At 41.1% G+C, this 19711-nt stretch overlaps 1 protein-coding gene across 6 annotated transcripts in view; it reads left to right on the top strand.

The window, feature by feature from the left end:
• ASTN2 (astrotactin 2) overlaps positions 1-19711 on the top strand; it is an 877839-nt gene that overhangs the window by 666628 nt on the left and 191500 nt on the right. The gene's annotated exons all lie outside the window — the stretch shown is intronic.

Raw genomic sequence — 19711 nt, 5'->3', positions numbered from 1 at the left:
CGGCTCCTGGCAGAAGGGTCTCCCGGAAGCCCAGCTTGCCCCTGTGAGGAGTGGCCAGGGAAAGAACAAAGCTCCTCCGGGGGCGGGCGCAGAGCCTGGACGCGCCTAGAAAGGCAGTGCCTCGCGCTCCAAGTTGCTCCCTGGGACGCACCTCTGCCTAGATGAGTGTTCATGCGATGGACCCAGCCCCCCAGCGAGGAGTCTTTTCCCTTCTCCGCTGGGAGGCCGCAGCAGAGGTAAATAGGGGGACGCGCTCTGCACCTGCTGCGCCTGCAGAGGGAAGCTCCCCGGGAACCCAAACCCAGGGCAGCCCTAGGGGGCGCCCACAGTGCTACCAGGTGGTAGGCGGTCAGGCCTGTGGCTGCTGAGCGCCTGTGGCCCCTTACGTAGTTCCAGGCCAGGCCAAGTACCCGCGCCTTCGGGTGACCACGTGGTGGAGCGTAGGAGCAGGGCGGGGGCGAGGTCGCATGGGCCTGAACGGGAAATCCCACTTGGGTTTGTGACCCTGCACGATGAGAACACAGCAAACAGAAACAAGAACAAAACTACCCTCTGTGATCACTTACTGTCTGGCTGGGGATAAGCACCTCCCATGCATTACCGCTTAATTCTCATAACCACCCTATTTAGATAAGCAACTGACACTCAGGGGCTTCAAGAGCAAGGCCACGTGTTCCGGGGCATAGAGCCCAGCCTGGGACCCAAGATTAGATGAGAATCCACCCTGATTATCTTGTGTAAACTCTCGGCGGCCCATTTCTTCATTTCTAAACAGAGATAAGGTTTGCTATGATGATTAAGATTATGAGTACATAGTGGTTTGCACTTAATTAACGGTAATTTTAAAAAAAAATTGTAATTAGCTCTTAACACTCTTTAGATTGTGGATTCCAGAAGCCCCAGCGCCCAGCATTTCAGATATTGAGGTCAATGGGAGGTGGGGTCGGTATACTTATGGCATACTTTGAACAGGCCTGGGGGCTCTGGATGCCTGATAGAGGTCTGGGGCTATTTAGACCTCAAGGGTACATTTGCAGCCCATGGCCAGCCAGGGTTTGACTAGTTTGACCAGGAATAAGTTGAGTCAGGAGTGGGCTGGAGAGGGAGCCCAGCTGAGGACTGAAGGGCCCTGGGGCAGATTTTGCTCAAAACTGGCAGCCAGCCAGTGGGTGTAAACAGAACCCTTTAGGGCCAAGGAAGGAGGAATGTTTGCATCTGTTAGCACAGTGCCCAGCACAGAAGAGTTGCTGAGTAAGTGAGTCAGACTCAGAAATGTGACTTTGAGCAGATTGCATTTCCTGTCTGACTTAGGCTTATTCTAGCTGCAAGATGACTCAGAGAGGTCAGTTGGGTAAGAGGGTACCTTTTTTTAAACACCAGCAATATACCGGGCACTTCATAGATAGTGTCACATATCACAGTCCCCTCAGCAATGATTCAAGTAGATATCAGTAGCATCCCCTTACAAAGAGGCATCTGAGACTCAGCAAGATTAAATAGTTTGCCTACCTTAGTTAGCCTCCTAGGAAGTGGTAGAGCTGAGGTACCTAGGCCAGTTAGACCCCTGGACATGCTCTGAACCACCATCCAAAGACTACTCACATTTTATGACAACACCTATCTTTCTATTTTATTGAGTAAGGTTTGTTTATAAGGATAAAAAGAGAAGGGGAGATGACAATGCTTAGGAAGTCAAGGAATATGGAGCAAATCCTGGCTGTCATTATGACCACAGAGTGTGATCCTGTCAAGGCAAAGACACTCAAAAGAGCTCTTCTGAGCAGCCTTGCCAGGGAACAGCAGGAACTGCCTTTTGCCCTGAGTTTCTGCCATGTTGGCGAGTCAGAGTGGCCTGTTTCACCGCAATGGCAAGAAACCTTTCTGGAAAGGGCCTTCGGGTACTTCTACCAGGGCCTGTCTTGCAGCCTGGCGATATGGGAGAGTTGCTGTCAAATAGTTTCTTCCCACACTTAAGACCTTACCTCTACCCTCTTCTCAGACCAGATGGGGAGTTACCACTCTGTTTGCTGAAAATCACAGATCCTGGCCCCCAAAGTCTCAATTCAGGACTCATCATATTTTTATACCCCTGTTTTCCCGCTCAGAGAGCATCCTAGTGGTACTTCTCTGACAGTCTGGGGATATCGAACAAGCATGCCTTTAAAGAACAATAATGACGGGGCGCCTGGGTGGCTCAGTAGTTGGGCGTCTGCCTTCAGCTCGGGTTGTGATCCCGGGGTCCTGGGATTGAGTCCCGCATTGGGCTCCCTGCTCGGCAGGAAGCCTGCTTCTCCCTCTCCCACTCCCCCTGCTTGTGTTGCTGCTCTCGCTATCTTTCTCTCTCTCTGTCAAATAAATAAATTAAAAAAAAAAATCTAAAAAAAAAAAAGATTTAAAGAACAATAATGACGATGAAAAAGCCTTTTTCTCTTCTTAAAAAAATCTGTTTGTTTGACTGTCCTTTTTTTTTTTTTAATGTTTAAATTACTTACCAGTTACATTAATTACCACACTTCCCACAAAAATCTCGGAGTAAAATAAATACCCTGGGAAAAGGCACTCATTTTAATTCCATGGCTTTGCATACTCTGGCACAATATTAGCATTCCTCATACACAGGGACTTTTTTAAAATACTCTTTGTGGAATACTTTATAAATACTCTTTATTCAGCATTTTAACATAACCTTTTTTTTCATTTAACTTTCAAACTACCTGTATCAGTTTCCTAGGGCTGTCATAACAAAGTATCAGAAACTGGGTGGCTTAAAACAGGAGAAATTTATTCTTTCACAGTTCTGGAGGCTAGAAATCTGAGGTCCAGGTGTCAGTGGGACCAGGCTTTCTCTGAAGTCTCTAAAGGAGGATACTTCCTTTTCTCTTCCAGCTTCTGGTGGCCACAGGCATCCCTTGGCTTGTGGTAGCATAACTCCAGTATCTCTGCCCCCATCTTCTTGTGGTCAGTTTCCCCCTTTGTGTCTTCATCATCACATGCCATTCTCCTCAATGGATGTGTCTGTGTCTTCTTGTAAGGGCAACAGTTATATTACATTAAGTGTGACCACCATCTTAGCTAATTAAAACTTCAGTGTGACCTCATCTTAACTAACTACATCTACAATGACCCTATTTCCAAATAAAGTCACATTCTGATGTATGGGATGTCAGCCTATCTCTTTGGGGGACACAGTTCAACCGATAGCATCACCCTATGAGATAAGCACTACTTTCTCCATTTGCTAAAATTTCTAGTTTAACCTCTCTTTTATTTTCTTAAAGATGAGAATAACAATAACTAACTCACGGGATTTCAGGGGGGAGGTGTGGCAAAATGAGAGATATTGGATGTTAAGAATTTACATTTTAGGATGTTGCCTGACGTGTTGTAATGTTCATTTTAGTGCACTTACAATAATTATAATTATATAATAATAATAATTATTCCCAACCCCAACCCCCCTTACCTGGACAGTTATTTTGAGGAAAAGATAAAAAAGATGATTTGAAGTAAAGTGTGGTAACTTGTTGCAACTGACAAGCTGTAGAACCTTGCAGAATTTACTTAGCCTTGCTGTACTTTACTTTCTGTTACTCTGCAAAATAGGAGTAACAAGAATGTTGGGAATGTCGGATGACTTGATAGAGCTCAAGTTTTTAGAGCACTGCCTGAGGTAGAGAGTGAACGTTCTAGGAATGGTAGCTACTGTTGTCATTATTATCATTACTGTGATTTGTACGATTCTTTTTTTTTTTTAATTTTATTTTATTATGTTATGTTAGTCACCATACAATACATCATTAGTTTTTGATGTGGTGATCCACGATTCATTTTTTTCATATAACACCCAGTGCTCCATGCTGTACGTGCCCTCCTTAATACCCATCACCAGGCTAACCCATCCCCCCACCCCCCTCCCCTCTAAACCCTCAGTTTGTTTCTCGGAGTCCACAGTCTCTCATGTTTCATCTCCCCCTCCGATTCCCCCCCCTTCATTTTTCCGTTCCTTCTCCCAATGTCCTCCACGCTATTCCTTATGTTCCACAAATAAGTGAAACCATATGATAATGGACTTTCTCTGTTTGACTTATTTCACTTAGCATAATCTCCTCCAGTCCCATCCATGTTGATGTAAAAGTTGGGTATTCATCCTTTCTGATGGCTGAGTAATACTCCATTGTATATATGGACCACATCTTCTTTATCCATTCATCTGTTGAAGGGCATCTCAGCTCTTTCCACAGTTTGGCTATTGCAGACATTGCTGCTATGAACATTGGGGTGCATATGGCCCTTCTTTTCACTACATCTGTGTCTTTGGGGTAAATACCCAGGAGTGCAATTGCTGGGTCATAGGGTAGCTCTATTTTTAATTTTTTGAGGACTCTCCACACTGTTTTCCAAAGTGGCTGTACCAACTTGCATTCCCACCAACAGTGTAAGAGGGTTCCCCTTTCTCCACAACCTCTCCAACATTTGTTGTTTCTTTCCCTGTCCATTTTTGCCATTCTAACTGGTGTAAGGTGGTATCTCAATGTGGTTTTAATTTGAATTTCCCTGATGGCTAATGATGATGAACATTTTTTCATGTGTCTGTTAGCCATTTGTATGTCTTCTTCAGAGAAGTGTCTGTTCATGTCTTCTGCCCATTTTTTGACTTGATTATTTGTTTTTTGGGTGTTGAGTTTGAGAAGTCCTTTATAGATCTTGGATACCAGCCCTTTATCTGTAGTGTCATTTGCAAATATCTTCTCCCATTCTGTGGGTTGCCTCCTTGTTTTGTTGATTGTTGTGATTTGTACGATTCTTGAAAAAATATTTTCGCCCTCTTCTCTTATTAGCAAACAATTCTGAGGAGGAAGAGGAATTTGTGCTTATAGAGTCTAAGGGAAAAAATGGAAGGAATTAAAACTAATACTTCCTAACCAAGTTTGTTTGAGTCTAGAGGTTTAAAATTGTTAAAATTTCCATGAAACAATATAATAAAATTGTTTCTGTCTATCGCTATTACTTATGTCTAAACTGAATAATAAATTATCCCAAAGTGTTGTGGTTTAAAACAACACACATTTCTTTTTATTTTTTTAATTTAAACTCAATTTAGTTAACATATACTGTATTATTAGTTTCAGGGGTAGAATTTAGTGATTCATCAGTTACATATAACACCCAGTGCTCATTACTTCAGTTGCCCTCCTTAATGTCCATCACCCAATTACACCATCTTCCCAACCCACCTCCCCTCCAGCAATGCTCAGTTTGTTTCCTGTAGTTAAGAGTCTCTTATGGTTTGCCTGACTCTCTGTTTTCATCTTATTTTATTCTTCCTTCCCTTCCTCCATGTTCATGAAACAAAACAACACACATTTCTTATTTCACAGCCTATGTGAGTCAGGAATCTGACACAGCTTAGCTAGATCCTCTACTTCAGGGTCTCTCATAAGACTGCAGTCAGGTTATCAGCCAGGGCTGGGGTCCCATCTGAAGGTTTGACGGGGAAAGGATCCATTTCCAAGATCATTTATGTAGTTGATGGCAGGATTCAGTTCTTCAAGGGTGGTTGGACTGACAGCCTCACTTTCTTGCTTCCTTTTGGCTGGAGAACTTTCAATAGTTCCTTGACACATGAACCACTCCATGAGAGCCTGTTTCATCAAAGCAAGAAAGAGTCTGAGGAAAACAGAAGTCAGTCTTTTGAAACCTAATCACAGAAGTGACATCCCTTATTGCCATATTCTGTTGGTTAAAAGCAAGTTACTCAAGTGGAAGAGATTATAATAGGCCATGCATATCAGGAGATGAAATCACTCCAGGCCATTTTAGAAGCTCCATCCCTCTTACCTGCCTTCCATCTTCCATCCTTCCCTTTCCTCCCTCCTTCAATCTCTTATTTATGTATCTATCTACCATCTGTCTGTCTGTCTGTCTGTCTGTCATTAGTCTACTTTCTGCTGAAACTCTGATTCTGATCTACATATGCCATACTCAATACCTGTGCATTTCTCAATCTGGCTTTCACCCAGTACATGGTAAGTGTTCAATAGATGTTTGAATTCAGTTTAAATTTACAGCATAAAAGAGCATATAGAGTCAACTTTATGCATCACCTTAATATAACCATTATATTGGTTATATTCATATAAATATAAACATTTCCATGGTTCTCCTTTAATCTGTTCATGCACTTACAAACATGAGTTGGGTATCCAAAAAATGTTTTTCTTTTCTTTTTTTTTTCTGAAAGATTTTATTTACTTATTTGACACAGAGAGAGAGAGAGAGCACAAGCAGGGGGAGTGGCAGACAGAGGGAGAGAGAGAAGCAGGACCCCCACTGAGTAGGGAGCAGGACTCAGGGCTTTATCCTGGGATACTGGGATCATGACCTGAGCTGAAGGCAGATGCTTAACCGACTGAGCCACCCAGGTGCCCCCAAATGTTTTTCTAATAAATATCAGTTTTGGTATTTACTTAATATAAGAAAATGTTTGAAATCAATTTTTTTCTGGTCTTCATAGTTGTCAAACTGGCTACATAAGACTTTGTCAAGTTGACAAGCCATTATTGAACATTTAACCATCACAAATAAGGCTGCATAAAGTTCTTGTGCAGGGAGGATTTTTTTCTTTTTTTTTTTTTACTTTCCTTGAACTGATATGGAAACAGTTCAGAATTTTGAAACTTTATTTTAATATCATACACATTTCTGTGTATTGGCCAGACCCACTTTCTAATAGTTTGAACTAGTGCATAAAGTCAAAGGTCGGCAGTAATCGAACACTGACTGAGTAGGTGCTTGATAAATGTTAGTAGCATTTGAAGAACATTCCCTGTGTAGTGTCATCAACCTCAACTCAACACAATGCTAAGTGAGGGTTGCTGGAAAATCTCCCATGGGCCTTATTTCTGCTAAGTCCCACATCTCAACCCCATTCCAGATTTCCTGTTATCTCAGCTCAAGGATTTCATTCACCTTTCTCTTTACGGTGGGTACCATTGCCCACTTCATCAATCGGTATCTGTAAGAGTGGGTGGTAGTACACAAAGAGACAGTCTCCTTTCCCCAAACCCCTCCCCCGTCTCTACCTTATATAGTCTTCTCATGTCACTGCTAACCATCATTCTAATTTATTTTAACAAAAGTAGGAACATTTGATTGTTATTTAAAAAAATTTAAACATAATACAAGTGAAAATGCATTTAGAAGAAAGCATCAAAGCAGTCCATACTGTAGATGTGAATGAAAAATTCCTTCTCATTCTACTCCCCAGCAATAATCGTCTTTACTGATTTTGTGTAATCCCCTGGCAGCCCTGTCTTCTCTGTGTTTTATTGAGAAAAGTACACAGTCAAGGAGAGAAAATGCTATAGTGGTTCCCTGTGTGCCCATCACCCTGCAATAATTGTTGTCAATAGTTTGCTGATTTTGCTTCAGCTATCCCTCCCTCCCAATTTGTTTTTTGTTGCTGAAATCTTTTAAAATAAATCCCAGATATCCTATCATTCCTCCTTTAAATACCTCAGTATGTATCTCTAACAGACACTTATTTTTTAACATAATCTCTCAGCTTCATTATCACATCTAGCAATTCATACTCAAATGTCCTTAATTGCTTCTCTCTCTCTATATATATATATATATAGAGAGAGAGAGATATAAATATATATATATAGAGAGAGAGATAGAGAGAGATATATAAATATATATATGTATATATATATATATTTAGTAGGTGTCTTTAAATAAGGATCAAAATGTCTACATGTTGTACTAGGTCTCCTTTAGTCTGTAATAGTCACACCTAAAATTTTGCCCATGCCATTATTTGTTGAAGACATTGACTCATTTATTCTTTACAATTGTCTACCTTTGCAGATTTAGCTAATGGCTCCCTCTTTGTGTTAATTTATTCTTTTCTCCTAGGCATTAATCACTTTTTTTTTTTGTCCCATGGACCTGTTTTGTAGAATGATGACGATTATAGACCCACTCATATCAGAATAATGTTTTTAAATTCATAAAATTAAATTCATGGAGACTACAGAAGAAAGAAAGTATATCAAGATACAGTTATCAAGGGTGCCTGGGTGGCTCAGTTAGTTAAGCGACTGCCTTCGGCTCAGGTCATGATCCCAGAATCCTGGGATCGAGTCCCACATCAGGCTCCCTGCTCAGCGGGGAGTCTGCTTCTCCCTCTGACCCTCCCCCCTCTCATGCTCTCTCTATCTCATTCTCTCTCTCAAATAAATAAATAAAATCTTAAAAAAAAAGATATAGTTATCAAAATATTTCAAAAAATATCTGTAGTGTAATATGTGTGGTTCTTTATTAATGACAAGATCTAGTGGAGAATCTAATAACTTATAATTGCTAAGTAGTATTGAATGTAAGTATTTAGAAATATTTATAGCAAATGTAATGGGATAGAAATATATGTGAATTTGATTGTGTCAAAGTCATAGGAAGTGGTACGGTACTATAGTTTGCTGCCTGCCTTCATAATTTAAGGAAACGCTAAATTGCATTTACAGGATACTTAAAATAAAGATATATTTTTTTTCCCTATACAAGTTCACAGACCCTTGAATTTTATCCATGGACCCAATGAATATCAGCATACAGCCCATGCTGTGTGCTTCCTCTGGCATCATATCAAAGGTACTTAATTGTCTGGTTTACTACTTTCAGTGATATTAGGATTGATCAGTAGGTCGGGTGGTATAAGTCTGATCCACTGATTAGACATTTTCCCATCAGCCTTTCTCCTAATGGCTTTAGGATTCATTGATGATGCTGTCTAGATCTCTAGTTTGATTAGAGCTTGCAAAATGGCAGTTTCCTAATTCTGTCATTCTTTCTGCCTGCAGTATTGCCCTAAAGAAAAAGGTAGTTACCCTGAAATCCAAGTCATAGGATAAAAGCTTGATTAACTCAATTTTCAGATAATGACCTAGTTTCCTAGCCATTCCCAATGGTGATCAATAGGCTTTGTTTGCTTTTTGGTTTTGGTTTTGGCTTTGGTTTTTGGTTTGAAGTACATTGTGGATTACAGGAAACTTATTTATTTGATCTATTTCAATCAATTGCAGTCATTATTCTCTCTGATGTTCAGTTTATTCAATGTTAGGCCAGTGTGAGCCCCTCTAGATGGGCTTCTATGTCCTTTTGAAATGACCACATTAGTCTTTGGCAGATCTCTCTTTTTGGCACAGCAAGATGTCCCAGGCTCAGCTTGTACCATACCTAGTCCAGAGTTGGAATAAGGAATTTTTCCAAGAATCTTTTGTTTCTTTTAGTGGGAAATAGTATTTCAAAACAAGAGTCTAGACATTAAGAATATTATTGCTATTAGGTTGCCATTATTTCTAGGTCTTTTCAGTGGAGAGAACTATGAAATGTTTATTTTTTAAAAGATAAAAGTGAATTATAAGTTTATGATTTTCAGTTGACATTTCAGTGTACAGAATTTTTCTCACCTTCTTTGACTTTATACCTGAGGTGGTTCCTTTTACACTTATAATGTTAGTTCCTGATGATGGTAAGGTAATGGCTTATTTGTTGTAGTCCACAATATATACATAATCGTTTCAAAATAACCATACCAATATTACAGCTAGCAATAAATCCATTGCATTTAGTTTAAGATTTATTTGCAGATCATTTTCTTCCTTTGAAATATTTCTCACTAAACATCTACAATCAAAATATTGCATTGTAAAGCCACTTAAAATAATTATTTTCTCTGTGTGGTTATGCCAACATATTGATATATAACTAGTTTTTTTCAGTTTGCATATAATTTACAGATTGTTTTTATCTTTTTTGATTTAAAAAATTACATAATAGTTTTATGTGAGTCCAAACTAAAACTTATAAAAAAGATTCACTCAAAAAACTTTGGCTTCTGTCTTTGTCTCCTTGACCCTACCTCCTTGCTCCCTCTGTGGTTAACCTTTTTTTTTTTTTTTTTTAAGTTTTGGTTAATTGTTTCAATGTTGCTTAGTGAAAAATTGTATCTATCTAATTTGTATATAGATGATATATATGTATTATATAGAAATCTATATAATATGTATACATATTTATATTTCATTCTTGTACAAAAGAAAGCACTATAAACACTGCTCTGCACTTTGCTTTTTCCATTGAGTGAAATGTATTTGTGATTACTCCATATTACATATAAAGATTGTCCTAATTCCTTTTTAAGTACATAGACTCCACTGTGTGGATGCAGCATAGTTTTTCAACCAATTACCTATTGATTGTCCATAGATTCTTATTTTAAGGTTTTTATTGCTAATCAGTATGATGTAATGGACGGAAGTAACAGAAATTGCACTTCAAATTTTCAGAATTTATAACTGTCCAGCCGTGAATCACAGTAGTCTAGCAGATTGGATGCAGCTTAAGATAGTGGAAAAGTCGGGGCGCCTGGGTGGCTCAGTCGTTAAGCGTCTGCCTTCGGCTCAGGTCATGATCCCAGGGTCCTGGGATCGAGCCCCGCATCGGGCTCCCTGCTCCGCGGGAAGCCTGCTTCTCCCTCTCCCACTCCCCCTGCTTGTATTCCCTCTCTCGCTGTGTCTCTCTCTGTCAAATAAATAAATAAAATCTTAAAAAAAAAAAAAAAAAAAGATAGTGGAAAAGTGCTTAGAAGTAAAACAGATCAGAATGGCTTGAAGTCCAGTTCACCCCAACCCCTGATTTCACCTCTGTGAGTTTCCATTTCTTCACCTTTAAAAAGTGGTAAGGGTGGCGCCTGGCTTATCTTGATCTCAGCTCAGGTCTTGAGTTCAGATCTCAGAGTTGTGAGTTCAAGCCCTGTATTGGACTACTTAAAATAAATGCATGCAGGCATACATGAATAAATGAATAAATAAATAACGATAAGGAAATCTACCTCTCACTGTTGTTAGGATTGGTACAGACCACAGGACACAACGTATGCAAAGCAAATAGCAGAACATCTGACCTGGAATATGCCCCTGTAAAATCATAGCTATTATTAATATTAATTTTACTGATGTCCTCAGCATAAGACAGGGAGTCCCTATGGGTCTTAGCCCTTTATTGGTATTTTGTTTTATGTTTTTTGATGGGTGCGCTCATTAGTCCCTCTCCCTACCCCTAGCAGCACAGTTACAGGGAGGAGGGATGCTAATGGGAGAAGTAACTCACCTTGAATCTGTTCTCCAAAGGCATTGCCTGTCAATATGTTTAAAGATGGTCTTTTAACCTGCGTATTAAGATTTCAGTGGAAATAAAGAGTTAGAAGTATGACAACAAGACTGGAGCATCCTAGGAAGTGGCCAGAGAGTGGAAGTTTGTTTTCTGATGGCTCTTCACACCAAAGACTCCAACTGACTCCACCCAGGGTCATACCCTCCCTGATGTTCAAATTTGGCAACCTCCCACTGGCCCCAGGGTGGCCTGGCATGCCTTATTGGCTTGCTCTGCTGTGTCAAGATCGTGCTCAAGCAGGATGATCTGGGAGTCTCCCTCTGAAGCAGGTTATTGCCATTCCAGAGACCTCAAATTCCCTAAGCCCTGTCCTGGATGATTCCTTCTGAGCATTTCATCCTTCACCCCTAGCCTAAGAAGCTACTGGAAGGAGGAGAAAGGAATAAAGGAAGAACTAATCTTGGAATACTTCCTTGAGGGGATAAATTCTGAGCAGAGTTTTTAAGAAAGAGGGAGAATGGGATCCCAGTAGATGAAGGCAGGCCTCCTATTAATGATGCTTCCATGCTTCACTGGACAGAAAACGAGCTTTGGAGTCATCCTAAATACCTAATGGACTTTGGCTGCAGTCTGTCACCTCTCAGAACCTCTGTTTTCTCACTTGTAAAATATGGTTATAAAAACTGTAATACTTCTAGTCCAAAGCATTGTTATGAGGAGCCAGTGAGATTCATAATGTCTTGTGCTTGACAAAGAAGAATAGAAGCTCAGGAAATGTGAATTTCCTTTCTACCTTTTCCCTTTTTCAAGGACTTACCCACCACATCTTAAAAAATAAAACTAGGTTGGGGCGCCTGGGTAGTCGGTTAAGTGTCTGACTCTTGATTTTGGCTCAGGTTATGATATCCGGGTTGTGAGATCGAGCCCCATGCCCAGCTCTGCACTGGGCTTGGACTCTGCTTGGGGTTCTCTCCCTCTGCCCCTCCCCCTGCCACCTCTCTTTCTCTGTCTCTCAGTCTCTCTCTTTCTCTCTAACAAAATAAAATAAAAAATAAAACTAGGTTGTTATAATTCCAGTAAGAACTGAAATTTCTTGGGTGGCATGGGCATATCTTATCTCAAATTCTAAGAACTTTGTATTAGTATCAGTGATACTAGCCTTACTTTGCACATAATAGATGAGAGGCTTTGATAGCTTGTCCGTGGTTATATGCAGGGCCTTAGCTAGCCCATAAGTTAGCTTTTGTATAAATTAGGAAATAGTGCTCTTCCACTTGGATTCAATCCTGTGGGCGCAGGCATGGCAGGTGGGGCGAGGCTGGGTTCAGTCTCCCCTCACCCCCTTGCCTCGTCACTGTTGAGTGGTACACAACTTGCATGGCTATACCCAGAGGCCCTGGTCTCATGATAAAATTCCCACTTAGATTTGTCTTACATTCAGACCACATCCTTTCCAGTGTCACCTGGGAGTTCATTTCTTCCTAGTTCCTATAGGATCCTGCTCCATTGATTATCTTTTCTCTCTGTCTTATCTCCAGTCTCTCCCCTCTCCTTCTCTTCTAGCTTTTCCTTCCTAGCTGATACACTCAATCAAATCTCTACACTTGGGTACCACTAGGATTGGAACAAATCATTGTTCATAATATCACCCGTCTGCCCCCCGACCAGTGCCTGGCTCCAAACCTGGCACTGTGAATAGGCCTTCTAAGCAAATGCTTGTTCATAACCCTCATAGTCATTACAGTAGCTTCCTTGTATCATAGCCAAGCCTTTACTGTCCTACCTGCTGTCCTCAGAGCCTAGAAAGTTGCTTCGCACACAGTAATCATTCTTTGGCATGGAAGAACAATTTTTTCCCAAGAGCAATCATCTTAAGCAGGCACTAGAGGGCAGCAGGAGATCACACATGGTCTTTTTTCTTCCCCCCCCAGTTATCCCATTACTGGCTGTGGCGCACCTTATCTCACTAGAGACAGGAATAAATGATAAGCTTCAATGCTGACTATTCCCTTAACAGCAAGAAGATAAAAGTCTGGGAAGGGGGAGAGGGAGCCTGAGTACATCTTAGTCCGTGGGAAGGCCCACTTCTGGGTCCACTGAGCTGTACTGGGTTTCTTCACTCTGCCCCTTACTTTCTTTAGGACAAGTAACACAGCAGAGCCATGCGGATATTTTAGTACTTAAAAAAAAAAATCTATCTAAAGAATTCTAATGTGCAAACAAACAAATGACATTAGCCACTACCATGGGGTACTGGGTAGTATCCAGGGGTCCCTCTCCCTGCCATGCGCAGAGTATGACTTTCCGAATATTTAACTGCTTCCTCAGAGGTTTAACTGCTTTCGCTTGAAATAGGAAAGGTTATACTATCACCTGTAAGGTTATACTATGTCACTCTGAGCCTCAGTCTCCTCGTCTATAAAAGGGGGCAATGATCCCTACTTTGTAGCATGATAGCAAGAACCGTATGAGATCATAGGTGTAAACCAGCTAGGGCTGCATCTTTTATCTGACACTCAGAGCAGTTCAATGAGGAATTAGTATCCCCATTTTACAAATGAGGAAACCAAGGTTGGAGAGGTAGTGACTTGCCCAGAAGGATCCTAAATCAGGTAGTCTTAACTCAGCTCTGGACTTAAGTGTTCAATTCTACCTTTGTCTACTGAACTGTCTACCTTTGTCTACTGTGTTCCACTAGGTAGGAAGTGGGTAGTTTAAAGAGAAATTCCTAACAGTGTGGTTAAATCACCAGCAGATAACAAGGGAAGATTTACAGATCCAGACTTGCATAAAAATTGAATAATGCTGAGGTGAAGACCAAGGGCTAAAATAAACAATTCTTTTTTATTTAAATTTGGTTAGCCAACTTATAGTGCATCATTAGTTTCAGATGTAGTGTTCAATAAATTATCAGTTGCATATAACACCCAGTGCTCATCACATCACGTGCCCTCCTTAATGCCCACCAACCAATTACCCCATCCCCCCACCCACCTCCCCTTCTGCAACCCTCAGTTTGTTTCCTATAGTTAAGAGTCTCTCATGGTTTTTCTCCCTCTCTGATGACTTCCCATTCTGTTTTCCCTCCCTTCCCCTACGGTCCTCTGCCCTGTTTCTTATATTCTACATATGAGTGAAACCATATGATAATTGTCTTTCTCTGATTGACCTATTCTGTTCAGCATAATACCCTCCAGTTCCATCCACATTGATGTAAATGGTAAGTACTCATCCTTTCTGACGGCTGAGTAATATTCCATTGTATATATGAACCATATCTTCTTTATCCATTCATCTGTTGGACATCTGGGCTCCGTCCACAGTTTGGCTATTGTGGACATTGCTGCTATGAACATTGGGGTGCAGGTGCCCCTTTGGATCACTACATTTGTATCTTTGGGGTAAATACCTAGTAGTGCAACTGCTGGGTCCTAGGGTAGCTCTATTTTTAACGTCTTGAGGAACCTCCATACTGTTTTCCAGAGTGGCTGTACCAGCTTGCGTTCCCACCAACAGTGTAAGAGAGTTCCCCTTTCTCCACATCTTTGTCATCCTTGCCTCCCATCCTTGTTGTTTCCTCTCTTGTTAATTTTAGCCATTCTGACTGGTGTGAGGTGGTATCTCATTGTGATTTTGATTTGTATTTCCCTGATGTCCAGTGATGTTGAGCATTTTTCATGTGTCTGTTGGCTATTTGTATGTCTTCTTTGGAGAAATGTCTGTTCATGTCTTCTGCCCATTCGTTGACTGGATTATTTGTTTTTTGGATTGTTGAGTAGTTCCTTATAGATTTTGGATACCAGCCCTTTATCCGATATGTCATTTGTGAATATCTTCTCCTATTCCGTGGATTCCCTTTTAGTTTTGTTGACTGTTTCCTTTGTTGTGCAGAAGCTTTTTATCTTAATGAAGTCCCAATAGTTCATTTGTACTCTTTTTTTTTTTTCCCCTTGCCTTTGGAGACGTGCCTAGCAAAAAGTTGCTGTGGCCGAGGTTGAAGAGGTTGTTGCCTATGTTCTCCTCTAGGATTTTGATGGATTCTGGTCTCACATTGAGGTCTTTCATCCATTTTGAGTTTATCTTTGTGTATGGTGTAAGAAAATGGTCCAGTTTCATTCTGCATGTGGCTGTCCAATTTTCACAGCACCATTTATTGAAGAGACCATCCTTCCCCATTGGATATTCTTTCCTGCTTTGTCGAAGATTAGTTAGTCATAGAGTAGAAAAAATGATTCTGATGATCCTCTGGACACCCTAGAATTTGTAAATTCCTCATTGGGTTCTGTATCTCATTGATCCTCCAAATATTCCAAGATTTAGGTACTAACATTATCAACATTATACACTTGAGAAAATGGAGCCTCAGAGAATTTAAGTGACTTGTCCAAGGTCACTCACCTGGCAATGGGAGAAGTGGAATTCAAACCCAGGCAAGTCACCGTGCTATAGCCGCTCCTCTGCAATTGGGCTTATTACTTGTGTATTTTGGGTAGATGCTGTGAATTAGGTTGCATCAGGAGATCAGTTGTCCCAGAATTTGGCAGTTTTGTAGACCTGTCTTCTTTTTAGTGTCTCCACTGTTGCCTTCCCTTCTGTTGCTTAAATATGTGCACCCACACACACAACGTTTATCCATACTGAGACACATAAACGTTATCAGAAGCCACTTGAGAATGCCCCACATTTCCTGGGATCAGGAGTTCATCCACCTAGTTAGTTGATCAATCTTAGCATGACCTGCAAGTAGGGGGCAGGCCTGAGTACCTCAGATAGGGCGTCCAAATACCATAAAGTGCATAATTCCGGGTCTGGGTCTGATGCTTAGGTGGAGAAATTCAGTTTCTGGATGGGAAGCCGCCTAGATTTAACGAAGCTGTCCCATAATGGAACTGGAGGCCTAAAAACATAATGAATTTTACATCATTAGAAGTTTCAAAAAGAAGTTAGAGGATGATTTGGTGGGGAATGAAACATTATGGGATTTCTGACTAGGTGACCTTTTAAATTACCCCTGAGATGCTTTAGCCCATGGAAAGGGTGGGGGAGCCTGGAGGTGTTGTCTGGGAGTGGCAGGAACAGAGAAGGCCCGAGTGTTTGCAATAGAGACAACTCACTGTGTGAGAGTGAGAATTAGTGCTACATGCTATCATTTATACGTCAATAAAGTAAGGTTAACACCATCTGCCTTTGGGGCAATGGTGATAAATTGAGATAGTGAGTTTGAAGTCCCATAAGTGTTACAGGAATGGAAGGGATTAAAGGGAAAGAGGCTCATGTTCATCTATTCCTTTATTCAGGTATTTACCTGCAAACCATCTACACTACATCAGATAGTGAACTCTATGCTGGGATGCAGATGATCACTAAAATAAGCCATGGTCCTCACTTTAATGGAGCTCACAGTTTAGTTGGGAAGACAGATATTAATTAAACATTAACTAAAATTAAAAATGTGATAAGCACTATGATGATGATGATGTAAATGGTTCAGTTGATAATACAAATTGAGAGTAATCACGATGAATATATGTATGTTCCAAAGTATAGATGTGAGTTAGTTCCCACAGTCCTTTTAATGTATTCAGTGCAATCATCTTCCTTAGCTCCTAGATGACGATTTTAGCAGGGTACATCTAATCTGTTTTCACTATTATGGAATAGACAGTGATAGACATTTTAAGTTGCTAACACAGTTTCCAGCCGGGAGTTAGGATTTAATCAGATTTCTAAAGCTGACAAATCAAGTCTCCTTGCCCTCCCCAGTGGTGGGGGCATTAAGAGGTTGGAACAACATTGGCCTCCATTCTGTTTTTCTACCTCACATTTCTTTTTCCTCTCCCTGCATGGTCAAAGCAGAGGAGTGGTAAGGATTAGGAAGGTCATCCTTGCCGTGGTCCCCTTATATCTGTCTCTGTGTTCTCTGCTCCTGACAGTTTTTAAAGCTAGCTCTTCCTCTTGGGGGCTCTTTCAGGCACTTTTCCAAAGGCCTGGGATGATGCATTTTCTCACTGGCTGGCTGCTACCAATCCCCCCTGCCCCCACCTATGTTTCTCTGGTGGCCTAGCTCACAGGGATTTTCAGTGGGGGGGGACCCCTCAATCTTTGTTAGAATTCCCCTTGGATAGGACTTAGAAGTATTTGAGGCCCCTCTTTCTCCTGTGTGGCTCACACCTGGTACAGGGGAAAGACTTGAGCATTTTTCACACTGTACGGCCCATCCTGTTCTGCTGCCGCAGGCCACTGGAGTGTTTGCCGGTGGAATAGGACCCTGGTCCACTATCTTCCCAGCTGTGGGGAACACACAGCAAGTTCTCTGGGAGGCACTCTTGAGGCTCCTTCTTACAGAACAGGATTAGAAGGTAGCATGCTCTACATGTCTCACCTGGGGCGCTGGAAACTAAACATGAGCTAACAGCCTGTCTCAAACAAATCTCTCCTAAATCCCTCCTGCCTATTCTCTGACCTTGTTTTATTTCCTTGTTCTGGCTGACGTTTCTGGAGTTATGAAACCAGTTAGGATTCCCCTCCTTTGTAAGTTCTGTATATTGGGGCTTGGTTTGGGGATATTTCATTTCTATTCTATCTTGGTGTCTCGATGGAAATTTCAACTGTAACATCCTGTTACAACAGTAGCACTAAGAATTATAACAACCACAGCAGCAACAATGGCAACAACTAACATGGACTGAGTGCTTCACCTTTGCCAGGCACCTTATTTGATCCTCACAAGAACTCATTCATTCAGTCAGGGTGGTGCCATGACTTAGGAAGGGCACACTGACGATGCAGGACCTTAACTGTTAGGCTGGGAAGTTTGGATTTCACAATGCACGAGCACAGGGCCTTTCAGCTGGCTCCTTCCCCTTTGTTAAGGCTATTTGTGTGGGTCCTTGAGTCAGGCTTCGGAGCAATTGCTTTCCTCCAACAGGAGACAGTGACTCCGCCTAAGAAATGATCCCATTTCAGCAATTCCTGGGAGGCCATTGCTGTAATAAAGGCCATTCTTTATGATATAAAAGTCTCACCCTCTTTCCCCCACCCTTAACGTTTCTAATTTGAGCCCCTCTGGTCCCTGTGGAGCCTTTAAATGCTTCAAGTGCAAGCCTATTGCCAAAGCAAGCCTGTCTGACTTGGGAGGCAGCGCCCTGCACTGTTGCCGAATATTGAACAAACATTCACACAGCTTTGGCTCTCCCAGGAGCCCTTAGTCTGCTGCCTTTGTTTTGTTTTCTGGATGAGGGCAAGCAGTGCCATCACCTCCTGCCGAAAAGCCCTGGCTGCCCTCCCAACAAGGAGTTGTCACTTCAACTGAGGCTGCTGCTTTTTTTTTTTTTTTTTTTTTTTTGGTGGCAACAAAATAATACCCAGCAGGAATTTGGGAGGAGAAAAAAGAGAGTTCAGTTGGCAGGTTCTCAAATGAATGGGTTGTAGTGTCATTGGAACTGAATTGGGTTTAAAACCAGACATGATCCTATTTTGGAAGCATTGTTCAGAGGGATGGGAAATGTGAACAGAGGATAAGTCTCTTCAAAAATGCTCTTTATCCTTGCCTGTTAAAGACAGCCTGTTTTAACTGAACTCTCCCATCCCCTCAATGGCAAGGGCCTATGTGAAAACCCAGAGGAGGCCAGAACAACTGGCAAATTGATCAGCTATTCATCTGTAGCTTCCAATTGAGAAAGCTAATTTTACTTTGGAAAGAGGTTGTCCCTTGATTACAAGCCATCAATTAATTGTCAGTCTTGAAATTCACAAATCTTTGCTCTTAGACTTATTGATGCTCTGATAAGATAGTGCAGTGATCACAGTCTATAACTGTATATCCAACAAATATTTATTGAAACTATTACTGAAAGCCTAAAGGTTCTATGTGAAGTGGATATGAGAATCAGCAAAACTAATACTGTCTTTGTCCTCATGGAGTTTACAGTCTGGAAGCATTGAGACGTGATGGATAGAACAGGATGCTACGAGAATCTTTAATATGATGCCCTATATAGATTGGTAGCATGGGGATGGAGTTCAGGGAAGGCTTTTCTGAAGAATTGGCACTTGAACTAAAGATGACTTTAGCCACAGAGTGAGGTTGGATCAGAAATAATTAGCTTTCACAATTGTAATGTCTACAGAGGAATAATTAATGGAATGGTTAATGGTCTTCCCTGTTGTAACTCTCATCCAGATCATAATTTAAGCACGATACAATCTTTACAAAAAGGATCATTGTTAATAAATGTGCATGGAAGATAGATGTAAATCTCTTTCTCTGTTTAGGTCTCAGGTTCTTCATTTGCTGAGCAATGGGGTTAGACCAGGTGACTCTCAAGTGCCCTCCTTTTGCAAAACCAGCCCTTAAGTTCAGCTCTGAATTCTATATCGCTACTGCAAGGCAGTTGTCAGCCTAGACTATGGGCTTTTAACTCACCTGTTGGATTGATAGATGGAAAAAAAAAAAAAAAGATTTATTGGGAAAAAAAAAAACAGACCAGCAAAGATCTATAGCTTGTTTTGTTGTAAATGAATAATTTTATCT

The sequence above is a fragment of the Phoca vitulina genome, unplaced genomic scaffold (assembly GCF_004348235.1).
Source record: "Phoca vitulina isolate PV1807 unplaced genomic scaffold, GSC_HSeal_1.0 scaffold21, whole genome shotgun sequence".
In the NCBI taxonomy this organism is placed as follows: domain Eukaryota; kingdom Metazoa; phylum Chordata; class Mammalia; order Carnivora; family Phocidae; genus Phoca; species Phoca vitulina.
Note: the sequence above shows the minus strand (reverse complement) of the source record. Positions and strands in the feature narration are given on the sequence as shown.